Genomic DNA, 6,757 nt, shown 5'->3' on the forward strand with positions numbered 1-6,757 from the left:
CCACATGGTATACTGTAAATCAATGGACTTTCACTTACATGAATATCCACTGAGTAAAACTAAGAATGGATGCTCCTGGGGAAGAATAATGGATAACATAGTGAAATACAGGGACAGTAAGGCATTGATGTGAGTATTTAATATACAGAAGAATGAAAAATGAGGTTGAGCGCTTGGAGAATTTTGATTCACAATCATTTATGGGTGTATGGCATAATAAAGAACGCTGCCCAGCTCAGGCTGCCTGCCATAAGGGATAGGAAAAGGGCTTCCACATAAGCGATGGCCCAGTGCAGTTGGGCATGGCAATGACAACCTGCTGAGAGATGATCAGCCCAGAGACAGACTGCCATTGGATATCATAGGACAGCATGGGAAACCATGATTGGCTAGCCAACCCCTTATAACCCCAAACGCTTCCGGGAATAAATGAGTCTGCAGCAGCTTGCCCTCTGCTTGCTTTCACCCAACTCCCGGTGTCTGTGTTGTGACTCCATGCCTTTCACCCCCATATCAGCAGGGATCCTGTGTCCCCCTCTGGCTGTCTCTGGAGGAGGACAGTAACATATGAGAAATCATTTATAAATAAGATGCCATGTTCAAGCAAGTCAACAGCATCCCAGAAACAAAGAAAAAAAAATCACTAGTTGGGGTAGTGATAAGTCCTGCCTTAGATCTGGACTTAATAAATATTAAGATTTGTTTAAAACCTGTTTCCCATTGTAAGCTTGGTGATGAGGATGTTAGAAAAATAATTTTAATTGAACTTTTACATTTAATCATAAAATTAGGAAGTAGTTGATATACTATGGATATGGACTGCACAGAAAATAACTATAATATTTAAAAATGAAGATTTGTATTTTCCTTGGTTAAAATGTTTGCTACATCTGGGTATTTATTTATTTCCTCTTGTTAAATGTCCAAGATATGCTGGGCAAAGTGAGGTCATAGATTAATAGGAGAATTTAGCTGTCTTAACACATGCAATAATTGCCAAAAATAAACAATCTTATGCCTCAAATATAATCTATAATCCTATTAATATTAGTAATATCACTTAAGTCTTTTCATATTATTATGGAAAATGTTATTTGTAAATTCTGATCAAAACCTTTTCACTTTTCCTAATTAATTTCAAAAATAAAACTCCCCAAAATATTCTACTATTTGAAAGTGATATATAGCATTTCCTTTTCAGAATATAACAGTAAATCAATAGAAAATAGTCCATAATAGAATTGCTATTTCACATAGTATTTCTTATAGTATATATATCTAAGTTCCATTTCTCTGTGTTCTTTTTCATTGACTTTAAATTTTAAAGTTTTTTCATGTTAAAGTTTCATTAATCACTCATTTTAAGGCTTATAAAATCATGGATGTTTAAGTCTAAACAGCTGATAGAGACAAGAAAGGAAAGTAGCCATACAAAACATTTCTCAAATGCTCCTAAGTGAAGGAAAACAAATTCATTCCTTCAGTTTAAACCTGATGCTGCTTTATCTGTAGGCTTCTGTTGTCTCTGCTTTACTGAAATAGCAGGAAATGTTTTAACAATTAGAGTGAGCAAATTGTAAAGGGAAATATGGTAGTGTGTTACCAGCTGAGCCTTTAAATAAAACATTCCTTCCTTAATGTAGTCCTGATGTTTCTCCATCTTCCATTATTGGGGGCCACTGCATTGCTATAGGCAAGCATCAAATACACAGAAGTTTGACAATAGTGATACTTGCAAGAATAGAAAAAGAGCACATTTATGATAGGAGAAAAGACATAACTGCACATATTTTAGGCATCTTTTTGTTCCCCTTGAACAAATTAAAGGGCAGGTTAATTTCTCTGCTATTGCTTGTCCACATTTATTTATTTTTGACTATGATCAGGTATTAATTTACTTACTGTTCAAAACATGGAATCATATATGCTAGTAAATATAGTAAATGAATTATATTCATTTATTTTAGCTAATAGTGATCACATAGTATATACACAAAATTAGTAATGTCAAGTAAATAGAAGGGAGGACATCTAATGGAAAAGCATTTGCTTCAGTTTATTTACCTAAATCAAATAGGTATAGTTTGTTAGTCTTTAGTCGTATATGACAGAGGATCAAGCCAGTAAACTCAATTCAAAAATCAAGTTGAGGTAGCTTCACCAAGATTTTGGAAGCATTTTGACAAGACAAATGCATAATTTCCATTTCAAAGTTAATCCATGTAGTGATTCTCTTTGATATTTTTCTTTTAAATAATTTTTACCTCTAGGCAAAATCAATATGTGATTTTGATTAAAGGTTAGTATTGCAAATACCTTAAGTATAATTTGATGATCAATGAACTTAGTGACCAATAAGAACACCTAAAATATAAATTATTAATTCTGGCTTGAGATTAACAAGTGAAACTGAATTCAGATAGGCTCTATATTTAGATATATTTAGAAGTGACGGAGTAGTAAAACTTGGTATCTATGATCAAACTTGATCATTTGAGATGCTCTCTACTAACTTAGTTAGAACTTTGACCTACATTCATTAAGTGTTAATGCTAGTAAAGGCTCAATTTTGTTATTTTACGATCTGGACTAATGATGTGACCTGCAGTAACGTTGTGGGAGACTTTTTTGAGGTAATTCACCTATGGCATTCAAGGCATTATTGGTTCTCATGCCGTAGTTTGCTAATTTCCAATTTAGTAGACCCATATATGTTTTGCAGTAGCAAACCTCTGTGTCACTCAGCTCCAGGCTTCATCTTAAATTATTTTTTATTCTTTTTTATTTTTAAAAGAAAGCATTTTGAAAGAGAAAAAAACAACCAACTGGCTTTACTACTCATCACAAACTTTAGTAGGAAGTTAAGTAACGTTAATATGCTAGACTTATTTGAATATTGGGAAGTTTGGTAATTGTTTTTGTTATTTGATTTTCTCATATTATATACTGGATAGTAATTGCTTTATAAAGCTTCATGAAATGTATAAATCTATGAATTGTTTATTCTGCATTCTGCATAACCTCATTTGTTAAATCTGCAGAGATATAAAGGTATCTTCATGGATATAATTTTTTAAAACCATTCTTCATTAAAGCCATGATTGCATCATATTTTGGTCAATGACTGTCAGAGTACATGATGATGTGTACCATGTAGTCTGGATGTGTATAGCAGTCTATCCATCCAAGTGTGTGTAACTGTGTTGTGTTCATAGCAATGAAAAAAACTGATAATACATTTCTCATAAAGTATCCCCATTGCTAAATACTTAGATTTAAAGATGACAGAACTTATGGCTCAGTTTCTTTTTCCTTCAAAGAAATACCCTTTTAAGCTGTTTTTCTTTACAACAGTTACTTTAATTATTAGCAGCATTAAATACTTAGAATTAATCTTTATTTCTAGCTATATTTATTAAGTCTTCCAACATATTATGATTTCTAACCATGACCACTTTGAATCAATAGTATTTGAATTATTCCAGGTACATATGGCACTAAATAAAAGTTTAGTACTAATAATAGATTTACGATTACAAAAATATGTGTGTGACAATAGCCATAATTTTTTAGGTCAGGTAATTGGCTTCTACATTGTCTCAACTGTAGTGTTCAGAATGTTAATGAATTTTAAAGATTTTAGTTATAGAGATTTTCCAAACAATTTTATAATCAGTGCTTTGATTTGGAGGAAGACATGCATACATTTTCATTGTATCTTGAAAAGGAAACACTTTGCACCATTTAGCTAAGACAAATAGCCATACTCAGTTGCAAGTAATTACTTTATCGAGAATTTAGGGACAGAATTTTAAAACAGGGTCAATGTGCAGAAGAAGAAAAAAAAAATAAAGAGTACATTAGAAGTTTAACAAATCTGACTCTGAGATCTGAGAACCTGCTCTACATGTGGAATCCATCAAGCCAACTTCTTGGCACTTGCAAACTTCCCTTTTCTGTAACTGTTCCTCATTAAACTCAGAGGGATCGAGGATAACTTTCTTTCAATAATTTATGACATTTGTGTCTATTTGCAACAGTTGTAAAAATACTGCATAACCAAGAAACATCGTAAAACACTCATAAACTCTTCTGAAGGCAGCCAAAAAGCTTGACTTTCCACAGCAGTTAATGACACAAATGTGACAGAGGCATCCCTCAGCAAAGGTTGAATGAAACCTGTGAACTGGTATAATACATTTTCTAAAATATTTAAGGCACAACATTGAAAACAAACTCAGATTTGTAAAAATGAAAAATTATATTATAGAACATTTATAATAATTTTTCAATGTGAAATACAACTTTTTATGAATAAATACCTACATTATTGTAAAATATTTACTATTTTTACTATATTTTAAATTGCATTTTCTAATAAAAGGTTATACTTTATTTATAGTTAAGTTTACTACATGTGGAAAGTGAGTTGTTTCCCTTATAGAAAAGGAACACAAATATTCTATGATAGATTATTTAATAAGAAATTACAAACATAGGAAATATACACCTACAAAGAGACTGATACATGTGTGTATACATATATCACTTTAGATTAAATTTATTGCATATGACATAGATTTACAGACTTTTCAATAGCATCTGAAGCACTTTTGTGCTTTATAGTTTACATTTTACTCTTTCTTCCACTATTCCATATGAAAATATTTCTAATGCTAGGAAAAATGGTACCTCATGGACATTTCTACTGAATCCAATTTATTGGGTATTTTCCCAGTTCCTGATAGGTCTGCATTTATTGGAAACTGTGAGCCCTTTCCTCCCCTATTGAAGAAATGTCTGGTATTGGACTACAGTCATCACAAATATCTTCACCCCCGAAACTGAGCAGCTGAGATTGATACGTGATGAGTATGCATCCTTGGGCTACTAGTCTGAGTGATATCGAAACTGAAAATAATAAGCATAATGTATAACTCTATACTTACTTGTACCAGCAATTGAATTTCCACTACTATGACTGTTTGGATCCCCTGGGCATCCCTCATTCTGGGGTCTAAAGATTGGTCAATCATGACAACTGTAGTACTGGTACAAGATGACAGAGCCAGGCAAAAAAAATGGTGATAATAAATGGAATAGTTACTGACTACATTCTATTTTCTCAGAGATATCTCATTCCTAAAAAATTTTTTTAGTGAAATATTAGAGGAAACATAAATGCATTGGTATTGCTGCTGCTAGCATTAGGTGAGGTAGCAGTAAGATATTAAAACTAGTGAGACTGGTCTCATAGTGATGGAGTGAGGGTATATCAAACAGTCCCACTAAGGACAACATAGTTGAATTAAAGATAATGAAGCAATGTTAGCTGACTTCTTTCTTTTCCATGTATCTCTACACCAACCAATTTTTGAGCACCTCTTCTCTTTGTCTATCACAGAATATTCAAAGTGTTGAGTCAAATGTCAACCATGATGGATGTTTGTAAATATGCAGAGTATTACGTGTTGGTATTTCTCAGAAGTAGTAAATTAGAAGAAAAGGATAAAAGAAACAAGATAATATGTATATTTTCTCAGTATATCTAAATTAGAGGTACTGAACATATGCAATAACATAATACCATCTATGCCCATAGTTGTGTTAAATGCACCCACATACAAAGTGTATTTCTGCATAAAATGGAACTACTTCAGTGGATTAATACAAGCATGTGCTTTAGAAAAACCTAAAATTGTTAAGTAGAAAAAAATAATTGAAAACTAAGATGAACAAAGCCCACATGATTGCTGTAATCTTATTTACTTTATCCAGACACCAGCAGAGCAGAATATTGACACTACAGAATGTAAACACATCCATGACACTTACATCACTATGTCACATGCTGTTAATCACCTAGCTTGCTGTGAAATCTGCTAACCTGCTATAAAATACACACATTTTCTTATTTGGAAATGTTTCAACTTATTGCCTTTCTTTCTAAAAATGACCTGAATTTGATGTTTTCAAGACATGGCTAAGCATTCATGACACTTGTCACAGTAAAAACATAATTATATATACCCTCGCTAACATCCATTTAGTAACTGTCTGCATGCATGTATGCTGCACTTCTAAATTAAATTCAAGTTAACAGCTTCATTTTAATTAATCAAGAAAGTTCTCTATCCCATTTAATAAAAAAGTGTTAGCTAACAACCTCAAACTTAGAGTCAGCAACAAGAAAACATTACTGTTGGGATTTGTCTTAGATTTTGTAGGTAATGGCTAGCATGCCCCTTTCGATTCATTCATTAAGATTATAAAGACATGGCAAAATATGCAGAAATAATAGGACTATTTTGCCAGCCATAAAGGCTGATTATTTTATTTGTTTTCTACGTCATTCTGGCCAATTGTTGGACACAGTCATTTACTGCTTTAGAACCTGAGACTGTTCAAGGATATCATTTCAGTGGGTTTTGTGCTTGTAGTACTGTGATTTTCAAAAGTAGGTCTTATATAAACAGGGAGGCTCAGATTTGCAAGAGTGTGATTTATAAAAAATAGTAAGTGTGATATGAACAAGGCATGATTCTCATTCTTTTTTTCTTTCTAGCCTTTCTGTTTTACTTATGGAACGGTATAATAATAGGAAGTCCTGGTCAATTCCTGCCTCATTTAATAAATTACATCCTGTCCCCTAGAGCTCATCCTTAGCTTACTTTTCAGTATTATTAATTATTATTATTATTATTATTATTATTATTATTCACTTTTGTGGAAAACAATTTTTCAACAGAATTTTTTT

Source organism: Nannospalax galili, unplaced genomic scaffold, assembly GCF_000622305.1.
Source record: "Nannospalax galili isolate Female #2095 unplaced genomic scaffold, S.galili_v1.0 scaffold374, whole genome shotgun sequence".
Lineage (NCBI taxonomy): Eukaryota > Metazoa > Chordata > Mammalia > Rodentia > Spalacidae > Nannospalax > Nannospalax galili.